The sequence below is a fragment of the Oncorhynchus masou genome, chromosome 12 (assembly GCF_036934945.1).
Source record: "Oncorhynchus masou masou isolate Uvic2021 chromosome 12, UVic_Omas_1.1, whole genome shotgun sequence".
Lineage (NCBI taxonomy): Eukaryota > Metazoa > Chordata > Actinopteri > Salmoniformes > Salmonidae > Oncorhynchus > Oncorhynchus masou.
This window is the reverse complement of record NC_088223.1, coordinates 84,341,783-84,362,613: the sequence shown is the minus strand read 5'-3', so window position 1 is coordinate 84,362,613 and position 20,831 is coordinate 84,341,783. Positions and strand designations below refer to the sequence as shown.

The 20,831-nt window shown below is 45.9% G+C and overlaps 1 pseudogene; it reads right to left on the bottom strand.

Annotated features, from left to right (window-relative positions):
- The window catches only part of LOC135550962 (dihydropyrimidinase-related protein 3-like), a 66,973-nt pseudogene that overhangs the window by 3,483 nt on the left and 42,659 nt on the right, over positions 1-20,831 (bottom strand).

Below are 20,831 nucleotides of genomic sequence, written 5' to 3'. Positions count from 1 at the left end.
ACACAGCCAAGGTTACTTCACATCTGAAGAAAGAGAAATATATCAAAAAGTATATCAACCCTGTTGGTTTGTGTGCAAGTAGGTGTATGTGTGTGTTCTGTCATGCACTGGAAGTGGGTGTGATGGATTTCTGTTCTCAGAATGTGTAGCTAGTAGCCTAACAGTGGGATTATATTGGAAGCCAGAGGAGAGAATAGGCCAGGTCTGTATTATAGACACACATGCTTGGGAAAGAAAGCAGACTCTCTGGCTCTCTGGAAGGGATGTCAATAGATGGACTAACCCCCACTAGACTACAGCAATGGGGGAAAACTTTCCAATGCAGGTCACCCTCCACCTCCTGCATCAGTACATCACACATCAATTGTTCCAGTAAAAACCATTGTTTACTTGGTTCCTCCCTGAAAGGTTGTACCTAGTGGTATGAGGTTGCAGATGTATACAATCGCCATGTGTCACTCAATACTCAACTAGTCTCTGCTATTGGTTATGTGAATAATGTAACTTTAGCTAAATCAATGATCATGAGCCTCATTCAACCTGCTCAGTAGACAGAGCTTCATTAGGCAGGCAACGGATAAGAAAGTGAGATGCAAGATGTCTGGACTGAAATATTAGAACATATATTGAATTAAGATGCATAAAGATATTATGAGAGAGAGAGAGAGGGGGAGAGAGAGAGAGAGAGAGAGAGAGACAGAGAGAGAGAGAGAGACAGAAGGAGAGACAGAGAGAGAGAGAGAGAGAGAGAGAGAGAGAGAGAGAGAGAGAGAGACAAGAGAGAGAGAGAGACAGAGACAGAGAGAGATAGAGAGAGGGAGAGAGAGAGAGAGAGAGAGAGAGAGAGAGAGAGAACCAAGATAAAACGGTGTGAAGCTGAAATCAATCAAATCAATGTTGTGACAAAAAGTTAAGAAATAACTAAAAGACTTGTGAAACATAAAGAGCACTGTCTGGAAGTACCAGGACGGCTGAGGGACAACAGTATTGTGCTGTGAGCATTAGTTACCACAAACAAATTATGAAATTAAGGCTTAAAATGTGATTATGGTAAAATGTCAAATTACACCTGAAGGTTATTGTAACTAACGCAGACGAATGGCAAAGTCAACCTTGGAAACATATTATATCATGTGTGAAGTGCATTGTAAAATGTCATTGCTGACTGTTAAGTGTGTGTGTGTGTGTGTGTGCGTGCGTGCGTGCGTGCGTGCGTGCGCGTGTGTGTGTGTGTGTGTGTGTCAGGTTCCTGGCACTTCCTATGACAGCCAGGGATGGGAAAGCGGATGGGTAAATTAAAAGGTAGCTGAATCTCACCACGCTGTGCAGGTTTACCTGCTAAACTAAAGCCGGAGTGGTGCAGGTTCCTCACAGGCTGCTTGGTGGGGGAGGTACGGGCAGACGCTGAGGGGTACCGCCACGAGACATGGGCGAGAAGTCAGACACAGGACCGTCATACATGCCCCTGGGCACCGCTCGCAGGATTGCCAACTGAGAGAGAGGGAGACAGGGGTGATAAAGGGATAGAGAGGGAGAGAGAAGGAGAAATATGGAGAATGAAAGAAAAGAGAAAGAGAGAGAGAGAGATCGTTTATGTTGGTAACTTTATAACAGTTCTCCATGACAATGCTTGTTTAGAATTAGATTCATGGGGTTGTTTGTAGAATGCTTTGTGCCAATGCATATTTCACCCTAAGGAAAGCACTTCCAGATTTACTGACAGACTCAGTTCTTATTGGACATGCTGTCCTAGGGTCATGTGACTAAGGAATCCCTGGAAGCTGAGCTAGGAACATCATAAAATACTTACTGCCACCAAGATCAACATTGCATTAATAAATAGGTCTCACCAAAGAAACATCTCTATAGTCTGGGCAAAAAGAGAATGATGGCAGAATTGGAGGGTAGCCGTTTCAAGTTGAACACAACTCATTTAATATAACCCACTTCTGTTGAAATATCCACTTAAAATAGCACACTGTTGTTCCTGTTGAGTATCCACCAACACCAGCAACATGAGCAACCCCATGGACACATCATATCCCTTCAAAACCATTACACATGGCTACAACAGGCACTCTCTGGCAGCCAGTTGTTTCAGTATGTAACCCACAACCAACAGCCGAAGCCCCTGACATGAATCCTCAAGTCTGACATAACACTTATCTCCTACACATCCCACCCACCCCTTCCTCCCAACCCCCACCCCCAACCCCCATTCCCCATCCCCTCCTTCCAACCCCCATCCCCTCGCTCCAACCCCCATTCCCCATCCCCTCCTTCCAACCCCCATCCCCTCACTCCAACCCCCATTCCCCATCCCCTCCTTCCAACCCCCATCCCCTCGCTCCAACCCCCATTCCCCATCCCCTCCTTCCAACCCCCATCCCCTCGCTCCAACCCCCATTCCCCATCCCCCATCCTCTCGCTCCAACCCCCATTCCCCATCCCCTCCTTCCAACCCCCATCCCCTCGCTCCATCCCCCATTCCCCATCCCCTCCTTCCAACCCCCATCCCCTTGCTCCAACCCCCATTCCCCATCCCCTCCTTCCAACCCCCATTCCCCATCCCCTCACTCCAACCCCCATTCTCCATCACCTACATCACATGTCTGTCTTCCTCCTGGATATGATCAGATCACCCATAGAGGTAGTTAGGACACCATTACAGCCTTTTCTGGCAATTCCCATCTGCATTACACACCCTGTTAGATATATTTATCTTGTGCCTTCCATGACAGACAGACAGACAGACAGACAGTGCCACTGCCACTAGAGAGGACAGTTCAGTAGGTGTGATAAACAGCTAAGAAATCTGAATGTAATCTGCCTCCATTAAACATACTTTGGATTACCATTCAGGTATGTAATGTACATTGAGATTGATGGTAAATCTGATTATGCGTGGCATGGGCTGAGCCACAGCAGTGTGCATTAGTGTAAAGCTAAGCCGTCTTTAATGGAAAGCTGCAGTGACATCGTCCATGTTTGTGGGTGCTGGATGGCTTATCTCAGCTCTGCATCAGATTTGTGCTGATTAATCCCTAACCACTGAGAAAACACTTCTAGATGTCCCCAACTCACTGACCTTTTATTATTTTGTATTATTTGTTTTGTCATTTAGCAGACGCTCTTATCCAAAGCGACTTACAGAAGCAATTCAGGTTAAGTGCCTTGCTCAAGGGCACATTGAAAGATTATTCACCTAGTCGGATCTTGGAATCGAACGAGCAACCTTTCGGTTATGGGCCGAACGCTCGTAACTGCTAGACTTACCTTCCGCCTCACAGACCTCACAGTCCTTGGCTCAGTGTGACATACTAACGCTGCCCGTGACAAAACAATTCATATAAAACTTATTCTAAGACAGAACTGAAGCGTTAGGAATACAATATGTTCATTGGAAATACTTTTATATTGTTACATAATTGTATAAAAGGGAGACAGTTACTCAGAGTCCAGAGACAGTTACTCAGTTGTTGACTAGACAGTAAGGTGAGAGAAGCGAGCATCTTTTACCTGCTTCCTGGCCTTGACGCGCTTGTAAGCAAAGTCCGGGAAGGGGGTGCAGGGGATGAAGCGGCCGACCCCGGAGGTGGCGTGCAGGTTCCCATCCTCCAGCACCAGCTTCCCCTGGCAGATCACCACCGAGGGGCACCACGGAGCTCCATGCCCTCAAACACATTGTACTCAGCAGCCTGGAATACACACAAGCATAGACATGACTACAGGCACACGTGCACACACAGAGTCATACACACACAGAGTCAAACACACACAGAGTCAAACACACACAGAGTCAAACACATACAAACACACACAGAGTCAAACACACACAGAGTCAAACACATACAAACACACACAGAGTCAAACACACACAAAGTCAAACACATACAAACACACACAGAGTCAAACACACACAAAGTCAAACACATACAAACACACACAGAGTCAAACACACACAGAGTCAAACACATACAAGCACACACAGAGTCAAACACACACAGAGTCAAACACACACAAAGTCAAACACATACAAACACACACAGAGTCAAACACACACAAAGTCAAACACATACAAACACACACAGAGTCAAACACACACAGATTCAAACACACACAAAGTCAAACACATACAAACACACACAGAGTCAAGCACACACAGAGTCAAACACACACAGAGTCAAACACACACAAAGTCAAACACATACAAACACACACAGAGTCAAACACACACAAAGTCAAACACATACAAACACACACAGAGTCAAACACACACAAAGTCAAACACATACAAACACACACAGAGTCAAACACACACAAAGTCAAACACATACAAGCACACACAGAGTCAAACACACACAGAGTCAAACACACACAAAGTCAAACACATACAAACACACACAGAGTCAAACACACACAGAGTCATACACACACAAAGTCAAACACATACAAGCACACACAGAGTCAAACACACACAGAGTCAAACACACACAAAGTCAAACACATACAAACACACACAGAGTCAAACCAACACAGCATCAAACACACACACAGTCAAACACACACAGTCAAACATATGGAGAGTCAAACACACAAAGTCAAACACACACAGCATCAAACACACACCCAGTCAAACACACAGTCAAACACACACACAGTCAAACACACGCAGAGTCAAACACATAGTCAAACACACAGTCAAACACACAAATTCAAACACACACAGCATCAAACACACACACACAGTCAAACACACGCAGAGTCAAACACACAGTCAAATACACACACAGTCAAACACACGCAGAGTCAAACACACGCAGTCAAACACACGCAGTCAAACACACGCAGAGTCAAACACACACACAGTCAAACACACGCAGAGTCAAACACACGCAGAATCAAACACACACAGAGTCAAACACACGCAGAGTCAAATACACGCAGTCAAACACATTATACATTAAAGCTGAAATGTGTAACTTTTGACCCCACCATATTCACATACAATTGTGAGTTATATATCTATCATTCTCATTGAAAGAAGGCAAGTCTAAGAAGCAGTACACACTAGATATACAAAAGTATGTGGACACCCCTTCAAATTAGTGGATTCAGCTATTTCAGCCACACCCGTTGCTGACAGGTGTATAAAATCGAGCATAAAGCCATGCAATCTCCATAGACAAACATTGGCAGAAGAATGGCCTTACTGATGAGCTCAGTGACTTTCAAACTGGCACCATCATAGGATGTCACCTTTCCAACAAGTCAGTTCATAAAATGTCTGCTCTGCTAGAGCTGTCAACTGTAAGTGCTGTTATTGTGAAGTGGAAACGTATAGGAGCAACAATGGCTCAGCCGCAAAGTGACAGGCCACACAAACTCACAGAACGGGACCGCCTTGTGCTGAAGTGAGTAGTGCGTAGAAATCGCCTGTTCTCGGTTGTAACACTCACTACCATTTTACAGACTGCCTCTGGAAGCAATGTCAGCACAAGAACTGCTCGTCAAGGAGAGCTTCATGAAATGGGTTTCCACAGCCGAGCAGCCGCACACAAGCCTAAGATCACCATGCGCAATGCCAAGCGTCGGCTGGAGTGGTGTAAAGCTCACACCGCCACTGGACTCTGGAGCAGTGGAAACACGTTCTCTGGAGTGATGAATCACACTTCACCAACTGGCATTCAGATGGACGAATCTGGGTTTGGCAGATGCCAGGAGAATGCTACCTGCCCCAATGCATAGTGCCAACTGTAAAGTTTGGTGGTGGAGGAATAATGGTCTGGGACTGTTTTTCATGGTTCAGGCTCGGCCCCTTAGTTCCAGTGAAGGGAAATCTTAACTCTACAGCATACAATGACATTCTAGACGATTCTGTGCTTCCAACTTTGTGGCATCAGTTTGGGCAAGGTCCTTTCCTGTTTCAACATGACACTGCACAAAGCGAGGTCCATACAGAAAAGGTTTGTTGAGATCGGTGTGGAAGAACATTACTGTCCTGCACAGAGCCCTGACCTTAACCTCATCGAACACCTTTGGGATGAATTGGAACGCTGACTGCGAGCCAGGCCTAATCGCCCAACATCAGTGCCCAACCTGATGTGGCTGAATGGAAGCAAGTCCCCAAAGCAATGTTCCAACATCTAGTGGAAAGCCTTTCCAGAAGAGTGGGACCAACTACATATTAATGCCCATGGGTTTGGAATGAGATGCTCGGCGATCAGATAATCTGGTGTATCGGTTCAATGTGTGTTTGGGTTTTGTACACTAGCTTCCAACAGCTGAAAATACAATATTTGTAGTTCTGGAAAATACTTTTCACAGCGGTTTAAATGGTACAATTATTCTCTACACTATACTTTCTTTTTTTGTCACATAAACTGAAATTAGGTGAACTATTATAATTTTAGCAACCAGGAAATGGCAGATTTCTGCATAGTGCATCTTTAACTGGATATTGTATGTCTTGGTCAGTGATGCTAGGCCAACAAAAGAGACAAATAACAAAATTACAAAAACAAAAACTCTAAATTTATCAAGCCTACTTTTCCCCATTGCACCCCATTACAGTCTGTTATGCTGCCGTTACTTACTGTAATTCACAAGCACAATCCAGTTATATAAACGATGAGCAGCTGCAGGAACTTTCAAGTGCTCAAAACTCTCTCTCAAGTGGAGTAAATGACAGTACAGCGATGCAGAAGCAACCAACTCCCACGTAAACGCAACTATTGCCAGTTTTCTGCAGTCTGACAGTCACTCGTCTGACACAAATGTCGTCGGGGAGTTTACATGAGTTTACATCGGTGTGTCTTTGTGGACTCAGAAGGTCAAGTATGGAACAAATAAACAGTAAAGGGTCTCTGAAACACATGACCTCACGCACCAAAGACTGTCTGTGATTTACATTATGAGCTGACACACTAATTCAGATGAAGAGCCGGCTAATTCCACGAAAGTAGATCATATTTGGACATATTGCTCTTAAAACGGGTCTGATGAGAGGCCATTCTGTGTGTTGTAGTGAGACGTAAAGCTTATTGAGGGAGAACTAAGTAGAGTCATGGGACACACAGGCCCAGTTTGGCTGTGGGGACAGAGGAAAAGAGGAGGCGGGTTGGCGGGTGGCTTGGTAGGCAGGCAGGCCGTCTCTGTAGAGATGAGACCATGGTTCTGCCTTAATTAACAACATGTGTGGGAGAAGAGAGATAAATAACCCTCCTCCTCCACCTCCTCCAGTCGGCCTGTTTCTCATACGCCTCCATTTGGCATTAAAAGACAAACAGCTGCCATCGCACAGCTGGGGCTAATGATGCCAAGCATCACTCTCTCTCCTTCTCTCTCTCTCTTTAGCACTTTCTCTCCCTCTTTCTCTTGCACTGTCTCCTTCTCTCTCTCTCTAGCACTTCCTCTTTCTCTTGCACTGTCTCTCCTTCTCTCTCTCTCTCTCTAGCACTTCCTCTTTCTCTTGCACTGTCTCCTTCTCTCTCTCTCTCTCTTGCACTTCCTCTTTCTCTTGCACTGTCTCTCCTCTCTCTCTAGCACTTCCTCTTTCTCTTGCACTGTCTCTTCTCTCTCTAACACATTCTATTCCTCTAGCACTCTCTCCCTCTCTACCACTTTATCTTTCTCTATCTCTAGGCCTCTCTCTCTCTCCCACTTTCTTCCTACTCTCTTTCACCTTCGCTGGTCATCTCTGATCCATTCCCCCTCTCTCTATTCTCCTGCCACTAAACTCTCTTATTCTGTCTATCATTCTGTCTCTCTCTACATATTTGTTTTGCAATCTGTTGCCCCCTTTCTTCTATGGTTTGTGTGTTCCTATGCACACGGCCCTGCTGTTTCTCCAGATTCCGGCCAGGACAGGACCAGAGGAGGCTGGTGGGAAGAGCTATAAGAAGACGGGCTCATTGTAAAGACTGGAATGGAATTAATGGAATGGTACAGCAAACATATGGAAACCACATGTTTAACTCCATTCCATTGATTCCATTCCAGACATTACCATGAGCCAGTCCTCCTATAGCTTCACCCACCAGCCTCCTCTCGACTGGACGTAAGGCTCCACGTCTGCCAAGTATGATGTCACGGCCGGGTTCTATGTGCAACAACATATACAAAGCTAACCAGATCAAACAATTCAGATAAGGGGATACTTGTATTTACTACAGAGGGAGGGATACACAGATAGAAGGTTGTAAAAGCACTGAACTACTGTGCCCAATAGATCACTGTAGCCATCATTAACATGGACAGGAGCCCCTGTTCTTATGCTCTGTGTTCTTACGTGCTTGTTTTGTTGTCTGGAAGGGCTACAAGCAGGAAGCGAGAAGGTGACATCATTATGTAACAACCTTGGGTCTCCACGTATGGAAAAGTCATTGAAAACTTGTCCAATCTTTTTTCCAGCTCTTTCTTTCTCTCCCTCTCTTTGTCGTTCTATATCTCTCTCTGTGTTTCTGTCTTTCCACACCTCTTCATCGTACTATTCTGCTTTTCTCTGAGGCCTCTCTGTCTCTCTCTCTCCCTCGTTCTCTGCGCCTGCAGCAGGAAGTTCAGAAGGCTTGATTTCCTGAACGGACACTTCCTCTGTTTAACCCTGCACTGTCTTGTACACTCTGGTCCCCTGTGCGCAGGAGTCTACAGGGACTTCATTTCCCTTCTGAAAAACAGAAAGGTCACTGGAACTTTATTCACCCCGAGCCTTTGACCTCTTACCGAGTTGTGCGTCTTGGCGGTGATGGTGCGGACAGCATCGGAGTCCCAAATGACCAGGTCAGCATCGGAGCCCACAGCTATCCGTCCCTTACGGGGGTACAGGTTTAGGATCTTGGCGGCGTTGGTGCTCGTCACAGCAACGAACATGTTCTCGTCCATCTTGCCAGTGGTCTGAGTGAGCAGGAAAAAAAGGTGACTTGTCAAAATGCTATAATGGTGAGGTGCTAAACAAAGAGGCTTTTACAGCTGACTGGTGGGTGAGGGGACTCTTGTAGTCAAACGCAAGAACACGCACACACACACACACACACACACACACACACACATACACACAAACACACATACACACACACACGCACACACACACACGCACACACACACACACATACACACACACACACACACACACACACACACACACACACACACACACACACACCCTGTCAATGCTAGAGCTGAGACTGTGTGTTTTTTGTCTTAAGGCAGACCAGTGTGAATAATTCTGAGGCAAAGCTGCACCACAACTCTTCATTCATAACACAGCTGTCAAGAAAACCCAAGTCTGAGTTCAAGAGCAAGAACAAGAATTAGGAGAAAAAAGAGATACACACTGTTTTAGTCTGTAAGCTGGGTGAACGGCTTGGGGGACAGACCCAGAGATAGACAGAGATCTATACTGTTTTAGTCTGTAAGCTGGGTGAACGGCTTGGGAGACAGACCCATATATAGACAGAGATCTATACTGTTTTAGTCTGTAAGCTGGGTGAACAGCTTGGGGGACAGACCCAGAGATAGACAGAGATCTATACTGTTTTAGTCTGTAAGCTGGGTGAACAGCTTGGGGGACAGACCCAGAGATAGACAGAGATCTATACTGTTTTAGTCTGTAAGCTGGTTGAACAGCTTGGGGGACAGACCCAGAGATAGACAGAGATCTATACTGTTTTAGTCTGTAAGCTGGGTGAACAGCTTGGGGGACAGACCCAGAGATAGACAGAGATCTATACTGTTTTAGTCTGTAAGCTGGGTGAACAGCTTGGGGGACAGACCCAGAGATAGACAGAGATCTATACTGTTTTAGTCTGTAAGCTGGGTGAACAGCTTGGGGGACAGACCCAGAGATAGACAGAGATCTATACTGTTTTAGTCTGTAAGCTGGGTGAACGGCTTGGGGGACAGACCCAGATATAGACAGAGATCTATACTGTTTTAGTCTGTAAACTGGGTGAACAGCTTGGGGGACAGACCCAGAGATAGACAGAGATCTATACTGTTTTAGTCTGTAAGCTGGGTGAACAGCTTGGGGGACAGACCCAGAGATAGACAGAGATCTATACTGTTTTAGTCTGTAAGCTGGGTGAACGGCTTGGGGGACAGACCCAGAGATAGACAGAGATCTATACTGTTTTAGTCTGTAAGCAGTGTGAACGGCTTGGGGGACAGACCCAGAGATAGACAGAGATCTATACTGTTTTAGTCTGTAAGCAGTGTGAACGGCTTGGGGGACAGACCCAGAGATAGACAGAGATCTATACTGTTTTAGTCTGTAAGCTGGGTGAACAGCTTGGGGGACAGACCCAGAGATAGACAGAGATCTATACTGTTTTAGTCTGTAAGCAGTGTGAACGGCTAGGGGGATAGATCCAGAGATATATCACTAAACTAAACTACCAGGATGTATTAGGGAAGAGGAGAGAGGAGGAGCTGCAGTGAATTGTGGAGAATGTGCAATATAAACTGGAGGAAGTGGAGTACTCAGAGTGGCTAAGAGGGTTCAGAGGGAGCAATGTAAAGGGAGGGTTAGTGAGGGCTAGCAAAGCTGAGAAAATAAGGACATGAAAGAAAGAAACAGGATAGTCCCAGTTGGTATTAAATAGAATGTTGTGGCCCCACCCACCTTGACTCACAGCATAAAGTTGACCTTTTCTTAAATAATGTGCTTGTTGTCTGCTTGTTTTACTCAATTACAAAAGTATATATAAGAAAAGTACAACATGTCTAAAGATTAATTTCAACATTGCCTGCTCCAGAATGTTCTCACTATTTAGAAAAACATAATATATAAGTATAGTAATATGTCTCTTTTTATGAGCACCGTGAGTGAGTGCCAGTTAGCTACCAACCTGAACATTAAGCTAGCCAAGACCAACAACACAAACAAATAGACTATAAAGCTACAAGTAGTGAGTGGACTAACAAACGGACTATACTAAACCAGTTAAATGTCTTACCTGTGATGAAATGTTTCCACACATATAACTACATGTAACCATCTTGGACACTAGGGCACCACAATTTAAGCAGAACACAAAATCGTCAACAAAGTTGTCTCTTTTACACTGGGGGTCAAGGGGAACGAATGTTTGTTTTCCCAATTTGTGGGCGTGGTCGTCGGAATTCATTATTATGACATGAAGACCGACTCGGAGGATGCATCCTAAATAGCACCCTATTCCCTATATAGTACACTACTTTTGACCAGAGCCATTTGGGCCCATGTCAAAGTTAGTGCACTATAAAGGGAATAGAGTGCCATTTTGGACACAACCAAAGAACGAGGGAGAGACATATGCCATGCAGACAGGTGTCCACCCATCCATCCTCACCACAGCCTTCTCCCAGATGAGGGACATCCTCTCCTCCACTCCGTTCACACCCTCAGGGATCTGAGTGAAGTCATCCTTCCCTATGGCCTTCTGGGCCACGCTGAAGGTGCAGTGGGCACTGCCAGTCACATTCAGGTCACCACTGGGGAGAGAGAGAGAGAGAGAGAGAGAGAGAGAGAGAGAGAGAGAGAGAGAGAGAGAGAGAGAGAGGGAGAGGGGAGAGAGAGAGGGAGAGAGAGAGAGAGTAACAACTTAGCCATGGCTTTGCAGCTGAAACATGATAGAACAGTAGTAAGAAATGTGTTGAGATGCAGTATGTTGTACATCGCACACAACAGTGGCTTTCAGCAGCAGATTCAATTATTAAACACTCTTCCACAGGTACTGCTTCAGACCTGAAATAATGACTTAACTTCATAGCTGTGATCTATGATCCCATAAGGCGGCAGGGTAGCCAGGGTAGCCAAGTGAGGGTGGCAGGGTAGCCTAGTGGTTAGGGCGTTGGACTAGTAACCGGAAGGTTGCAAGTGCAAACCCCGAGCTGACAAGGTACAAATCTGTCGTTCTGCCCCTGAACAGGCAGTTAACCCACTGTTCCTAGGCCGTCGTTGAAAATAAAATAATAATTTGTTCTTAACTGACTTGCCTAGTAAAATAAAGGTCAAATACAAAAGGCACATGTGTCAAACTCATTCCATGGAGGGCCGAGTGCCTGCAGGTTTTGCTCCTCCCTTGAACATGACTGATGAATTACGATAAGTAAGGAACTCCCCTCACCTGGTTGTCTAGGCTTCATTTAAGGGGAAAAAACTACAACCTGCAGACACTCAGCCCTCAAACTGGGAAATGTTTATTCCATACAGAAAAGCTGAAAAAGCTCACATACAGCTGGAATAGCTTAGACAACACAGCAGAGCTGCGACTAAAGTAGATCGATTACTCTGAGTCAAGTTCCAAGGTCTCCTCTCACCAGTTATAGCTGTCTTCCCTTTCTTACAGAGAACTCTAACTTTCCTAACAGACAAACACACCAACTCCTGCAACCCTATGTGTCTATTGATGTGTATAGTGTATATTGATGTGTACAGTGTATATCGATGTGTATAGTGTATATTGAAGTGTATAGTGTATATTGATGTGTCTATTGATGTGTATAGTGTATATTGATGTGTATTTTGATGTCTATTGATGTGTATATTGACATGTATACTAATGTGTATAGTGATGTATATATTGATGTGTATAGTGTATATTGATGTGTATAGTGTATAATGATGTGTATAGTGTATATTGATGTGTATAGTGCATATTGATGTGTATGGTGTATATTGATGTGTATAGTGTATATTGATGTGTATAGTGTCTATTGATGTGTATAGTGTATATTGATGTGTATAGTGTATAATGATGTGTATAGTGTATATTGATGTGTATAGTGTATATTGATGTGTATAGTGTATATTGATGTGTATAGTGTATAATGATGTGTATAGTGTATATTGATGTGTATAGTGTATATTGATGTGTATGGTGTATATTGATGTGTATATTGATGTGTATGGTGTATATTGATGTGTATATTGATGTGTATAGTGTTTATTGATGTGTATTTTGATGTCTATTGATGTGTATATTGACATGTATACTAATGTGTATAGTGATGTATATTTTGATGTTATAGTGTATATTGATGTGTATAGTGTATATTGATGTATATGTTGATGTGTATAGTGTATATTGATGTGTATAGTGTATATTGATGTGTCTATTGATGTGTATAGTGTATATTGATGTATATATTGATGTGTATAGTGTCTATTGATGTGTATAGTGTCTTGATGTGTATAGTATATATTGATGTGTATAGTGTCTTGATGTGTATAGTGTATATTGATGTGTCTATTGATGTGTATAGTGTCTTGATGTGTATAGTGTATATTGATGTGTATAGTGTCTTGATGTGTATAGTGTATATTGATGTGTATAGTGTATATTGATGTGTATAGTGTCTTGATGTGTATAGTGTATATTGATGTGTCTATTGATGTGTATAGTGTATATTGATGTGTATAGTGTATATTGATGTGTATTGATCTATTAAAGAGACGTTGGTCTCAGCATGACTCCCTGTCAAAATAAAGGTTGAATAAATAATGAGTCTATCATGAGGTTAGAAGCGCATCCAGAAGCCTATCAGTCTACCGTGTTTGATGCAGCGAGGACATGCTAGGTCAGTGGAGTGTCATACAGTCAAGAGGGGGAGCTCTTTACCTGGCCAGTAATGTGTTCAGGTAGTCTGGGGTGGTGGGGTCCGGGCTGAGGGGGGGTGATGTCACAAAGGAGGCAGCCTTGGCCCAGTTCTTGCTCCAATAGTGTGTCCCGTCAGTCCCAAGGCTGGCCGTGATTGGCTCGCCGAACACAACGTTACCTGGGATAAAGATGTTATCACCCAGGGTGAGACTACATTAAATCAACTCACCTCATGCTGCTAAAAATGTACTCACTCGTTAGCTTGATAGGTTTATCCCGGGTCAATGCCAGTAGCAAATGTACAATTTCCAGTATCCTGGCACATTTTTTATTTGGTGCTGGCACTGACCCTGTAAACATGTATAGCTTTTACATTCTCCAGTTTTTTTCTTCCTTTGTTATTTCTCCTGGTTTAAAAAATAGTATTTTGATATTGAATATTGCACTGTTGGGAAGGGATGTTGGGAAGTTAAGCATTTCACTGTACTTGTGAATGTGACAAATAAAACTTGAAACATAAGAACTAAAGGGAGAATCTAACGGAACCAAAAGGTCAGGTGATCCAGCAGTTTGTAGGAAAGATTGGATGGTCTCTTAACATTGCCTCATGTTTAACTTTCCCTCTCTGGGTTTTGACGAATCGGATGTCAGCGCTGAGGACCAGCCAGTGATGAAAACAAGGCCTCTTGGGAGCACCGAGTGACCCTTACATGCTTCCTACATGAGGACATGCATCTTTCCCTTCCTCTCTGTTTCTTCTCAGTTCAGAAAGTGTATATCTTTCTCTCCATCACGTACAAGAGGCCTACTCCCTCTCTCTGCTCCGCCGTGGGCTCCTGATGGATGGCAGAGACAGGTTTTCTGACAGTTTGCTACGGTGAGCCCCGGGTGATAAATTAGAGATTCATCTCAAAACGGGCCTTCTTGTATCCGGTGTGTCTACCAGACCTGACCTATAGTGTAAATCTAGGGTGTGAACCAAGACACTAGGATTAGCACATAAGGGCATAGGTGCATTCCAATCCTCTTACAGAACAGAAGAGTTTAGGAGGCAGCAGTTGCACTAAGAGGTGACAACTACCTCCAAGGGACATGCGGGTAAGGGCCGTTTTGAGATGAATCTCTAACTTATCACCCGGGGTAAGGACAGCTCTCGTGTTCTGATATGAAAGGCATATTATCTTCTTTCTATGCATTCATTGTGACTAACAAATATGTAAGTAAGGTGCCTTCTTGATACAGTAATTAAAGCCCAATCACAGCCACACTGGAAACCCGGGAACCTTTTTTCCTGGCCTGTGAGATGATGTCGGCAGCACTCTTGCTCATGACCCTGGTCACATACAGGGGACAGTTGGTCTGGCTGGCAATGGTGATGGCGCGGAACACAGCCTCTGCCTCCAGCTAGATGGGAGGGAATCGACAGATAGACAGAGATACACACACACACACGCAGACAGACAGACAGACAGACAGACAGACAGACAGACGAAGACAGACAGAACAATCAATTAGTCTCTGAACAGATTAAACTAACCCTGGACTGGCAATGTCTACTACTGCCAGGTTACCTAGTGGTTAGAGCGTTGGGCCAGTGAATGAAAGGTTGCTGGATTAAATCCCAGAGCTGACAAATTAAAAATATGTCATTCTGCCCCTTTAGCAAGGCAGTTAAACCACTGTTCCCCGGGTGCCGAAGACGTGGATGTTGATTATGGCAGCACCCCGCACCTCTCTAATTCAGAGGGGTTGGATTAAATGCAGAAGACACATTTCAGTTGAATGCATTCAGTTGTACAATTGTCAACGTATCTCCACTTCAATCCATTTTGAATGGCTGTCAATCAGCACGATGAAATTAAGTTGATCCTCCTCTGCAAATTCCAATGTGCAAAAGCTGCCACCCTCGGCTTTTCCATCAGTGTAGCGTTGCCGGGTTTGGCAGGTTCCTCACTGACATACAAATGACATATTGTTTACCTTGTTTTCCAGGTCTTTAGCAAGCCCTGGCCACCACACATGGTTCACTATGTTTTCCAGGTCTTTAGCTGGCCCTGGCCACCACACATTGTTCACTATGTTTTCCAGGTCTTTAGCTGGCCCTGGCCACCACACATTGTTCACTATGTTTTCCAGGTCTTTAGCTAGCCCTGGGCACCACACATGGTTCACTATGTTTTCCAGGTCTTTAGCTGGCCCTGGCCACCACACATTGTTCACTTTGTTTTCCAGGTCTTTAGCTGGCCCTGGCCACCACACATGGTTCACTGTGTTTTCCAGGTCTTTAGCTGGCCCTGGCACCACACACATGGTTCACTATGTTTTCCAGGTCTTTAGCTGGCCACCACACATGGTTCACTATGTTTTCCAGGTCTTTAGCTGGCCCTGGCCACCACACATGGTTCACTATGTTTTCCAGGTCTTGAGCTGGCCCTGGCCACCACACATGGTTCACTATGTTTTCCAGGTCTTTAGCTGGCCCTGGCCACCACACATGGTTCACTATGTTTTCCAGGTCTTTAGCTGGCCCTGGCCACCACACATGGTTCACTATGTTTTCCAGGTCTTTAGCTGGCCCTGGCCACCACACATGGTTCACTATGTTTTCCAGGTCTTTAGCTGGCCCTGGCCACCACACATGGTTCACTATGTTTTCCAGGTCTTTAGCTGGCCCTGGCCACCACACATTGTTCACTATGTTTTCCAGGTCTTTAGCTAGCCCTGGCCACCACACATTGTTTATCTTGTTTTCCAGGTCTTTAGCTGGCCCTGGCCACCACACATTGTTCACTTTGTTTTCCAGGTCTTTAGCTGGCCCTGGCCAACACACATGGTTCACTATGTTTTCCAGGTCTTTAGCTGGCCCTGGCCACCACACATGGTTCACTATGTTTTCCAGGTCTTTAGCTAGCCCTGGCCACCACACATTGTTCACTATGTTTTCCAGGTCTTTAGCTGGCCCTGGCCACCACACATTGTTCACTTTGTTTTCCAGGTCTTTAGCTGGCCCTGGCCACCACACATTGTTTACTTTGTTTTCCAGGTCTTTAGCTGGCCCTGGCCTCCACAAATGGTTCACTATGTTTTCCAGGTCTTTAGCTGGCCCTGGCCACCACACATTGTTCACTATGTTTTCCAGGTCTTTAGCTAGCCCTGGCCACCACACATGGTTCACTATGTTTTCCAGGTCTTTAGCTGGCCCTGGCCACCACACATTGTTCACTATGTTTTCCAGGTCTTTAGCTAGCCCTGGCAACCACACATGGTTCACTTTGTTTTCCAAGTCTTTAGCTGGCCCTGGCCACCACACATGGTTCACTATGTTTTCCAGGTCTTTAGCTGGCCCTGGCCACCACACATGGTTCACTATGTTTTCCAGGTCTTTAGCTGGCCACCACACATGGTTCACTATGTTTTCCAGGTCTTTAGCTAGCCCTGGCCACCACACATGGTTCACTATGTTTTCCAGGTCTTGAGCTGGCCCTGGCCACCACACATTGTTCACTATGTTTTCCAGGTCTTGAGCTGGCCCTGGCCACCACACATTGTTCACTTTGTTTTCCAGGTCTTTAGCTAGCCCTGGCCACCACACATGGTTCACTATGTTTTCCAGGTCTTTAGCTGGCCCTGGCCACCACACATGGTTCACTATGTTTTCCAGGTCTTTAGCTGGCCCTGGCCACCACACATGGTTCACTATGTTTTCCAGGTCTTTAGCTGGCCCTGGCCACCACACATGGTTCACTATGTTTTCCAGGTCTTTAGCTGGCCCTGGCCACCACACATGGTTCACTATGTTTTCCAGGTCTTTAGCTGGCTTTGGCCACCACACATGGTTCACTATGTTTTCCAGGTCTTTAGCTGGCCCTGGCCACCACACATGGTTCACTATGTTTTCCAGGTCTTTAGCTAGCCCTGGCCACCACACATTGTTCACTATGTTTTCCAGGTCTTTAGCTGGCCCTGGCCACCACACATTGTTCACTTTGTTTTCCAGGTCTTTAGCTGGCCCTGGCCACCACACATTGTTTACTTTGTTTTCCAGGTCTTTAGCTGGCCCTGGCCTCCACACATGGTTCACTATGTTTTCCAGGTCTTTAGCTGGCCCTGGCCACCACACATTGTTCACTATGTTTTCCAGGTCTTTAGCTAGCCCTGGCCACCACACATGGTTCACTATGTTTTCCAGGTCTTTAGCTGGCCCTGGCCACCACACATTGTTCACTATGTTTTCCAGGTCTTTAGCTAGCCCTGGCCACCACACATGGTTCACTTTGTTTTCCAGGTCTTTAGCTGGCCCTGGCCACCACACATGGTTCACTATGTTTTCCAGGTCTTTAGCTGGCCCTGGCCACCACACATGGTTCACTATGTTTTCCAGGTCTTTAGCTGGCCACCACACATGGTTCACTATGTTTTCCAGGTCTTTAGCTAGCCCTGGCCACCACACATGGTTCACTATGTTTTCCAGGTCTTGAGCTGGCCCTGGCCACCACACATTGTTCACTATGTTTTCCAGGTCTTGAGCTGGCCCTGGCCACCACACATTGTTCACTTTGTTTTCCAGGTCTTTAGCTAGCCCTGGCCACCACACATGGTTCACTATGTTTTCCAGGTCTTTAGCTGGCCCTGGCCACCACACATGGTTCACTATGTTTTCCAGGTCTTTAGCTGGCCCTGGCCACCACACATGGTTCACTATGTTTTCCAGGTCTTTAGCTGGCCCTGGCCTCCACACATTGTTCACTATGTTTTCCAGGTCTTTAGCTGGCCCTGGCCACCACACATTGTTCACTATGTTTCCAGGTCTTTAGCTAGCCCTGGGCACCACACATGGTTCACTATGTTTTCCAGGTCTTTAGCTGGCCCTGGCCACCACACATTGTTCACTATGTTTTCCAGGTCTTTAGCTGGCCCTGGCCACCACACATGGTTCACTGTGTTTTCCAGGTCTTTAGCTGGCCCTGGCCACCACACATGGTTCACTATGTTTTCCAGGTCTTTAGCTGGCCACCACACATGGTTCACTATGTTTTCCAGGTCTTTAGCTGGCCCTGGCCACCACACATGGTTCACTATGTTTTCCAGGTCTTGAGCTGGCCCTGGCCACCACACATTGTTCACTTTGTTTTCCAGGTCTTTAGCTGGCCCTGGCCACCACACATGGTTCACTATGTTTTCCAGGTCTTTAGCTGGCCCTGGCCACCACACATGGTTCACTATGTTTTCCAGGTCTTTAGCTGGCCCTGGCCACCACACATGGTTCACTATGTTTTCCAGGTCTTTAGCTGGCCCTGGCCACCACACATGGTTCACTATGTTTTCCAGGTCTTTAGCTGGCCCTGGCCACCACACATTGTTCACTATGTTTTCCAGGTCTTTAGCTAGCCCTGGCCACCACACATTGTTTATCTTGTTTTCCAGGTCTTTAGCTGGCCCTGGCCACCACACATTGTTCACTTTGTTTTCCAGGTCTTTAGCTGGCCCTGGCCAACACACATGGTTCACTATGTTTTCCAGGTCTTTAGCTGGCCCTGGCCACCACACATGGTTCACTATGTTTTCCAGGTCTTTAGCTAGCCCTGGCCACCACACATTGTTCACTATGTTTTCCAGGTCTTTAGCTGGCCCTGGCCACCACACATTGTTCACTTTGTTTTCCAGGTCTTTAGCTGGCCCTGGCCACCACACATTGTTTACTTTGTTTTCCAGGTCTTTAGCTGGCCCTGGCCTCCACACATGGTTCACTATGTTTTCCAGGTCTTTAGCTGGCCCTGGCCACCACACATTGTTCACTATGTTTTCCAGGTCTTTAGCTAGCCCTGGCCACCACACATGGTTCACTATGTTTTCCAGGTCTTTAGCTGGCCCTGGCCACCACACATTGTTCACTATGTTTTCCAGGTCTTTAGCTAGCCCTGGCAACCACACATGGTTCACTTTGTTTTCCAAGTCTTTAGCTGGCCCTGGCCACCACACATGGTTCACTTTGTTTTCCAGGTCTTTAGCTGGCCCTGGCCACCACACATGGTTCACTATGTTTTCCAGGTCTTTAGCTGGCCACCACACATGGTTCACTATGTTTTCCAGGTCTTTAGCTAGCCCTGGCCACCACACATGGTTCACTATGTTTTCCAGGTCTTTAGCTGGCCCTGGCCACCACACATGGTTCACTATGTTTTCCAGGTCTTTAGCTGGCCCTGGCCACCACACATTGTTCACTATGTTTTCCAGGTCTTTAGCTGGCCCTGGCCACCACACATTGTTCACTTTGTTTTCCAGGTCTTTAGCTGGCCCTGGCCACCACACATTGTTTACTTTGTTTTCCAGGTCTTTAGCTGGCCCTGGCCTCCACAAATGGTTCACTATGTTTTCCAGGTCTTTAGCTGGCCCTGGCCACCACACATTGTTCACTATGTTTTCCAGGTCTTTAGCTAGCCCTGGCCAACACACATGGTTCACTATGTTTTCCAGGTCTTTAGCTGGCCCTGGCCACCACACATTGTTCACTATGTTTTCCAGGTCTTTAGCTAGCCCTGGCAACCACACATGGTTCACTTTGTTTTCCAAGTCTTTAGCTGGCCCTGGCCACCACACATGGTTCACTATGTTTTCCAGGTCTTTAGCTGGCCCTGGCCACCACACATGGTTCACTATGTTTTCCAGGTCTTTAGCTGGCCACCACACATGGTTCACTATGTTTTCCAGGTCTTTAGCTAGCCCTGGCCACCACACATGGTTCACTATGTTTTCCAGGTCTTGAGCTGGCCCTGGCCACCACACATTGTTCACTATGTTTTCCAGGTCTTGAGCTGGCCCTGGCCACCACACATTGTTCACTTTGTTTTCCAGGTCTTTAGCTAGCCCTGGCCACCACACATGGTTCACTATGTTTTCCAGGTCTTTAGCTGGCCCTGGCCACCACACATGGTTCACTATGTTTTCCAGGTCTTTAGCTGGCCCTGGCCACCACACATGGTTCACTATGTTTTCCAGGTCTTTAGCTGGCCCTGGCCACCACACATGGTTCACTATGTTTTCCAGGTCTTTAGCTGGCCCTGGCCACCACACATGGTTCACTATGTTTTCCAGGTCTTTAGCTGGCTTTGGCCACCACACATGGTTCACTATGTTTTCCAGGTCTTTAGCTGGCCCTGGCCACCACACATGGTTCACTATGTTTTCCAGGTCTTTAGCTAGCCCTGGCCACCACACATTGTTCACTATGTTTTCCAGGTCTTTAGCTGGCCCTGG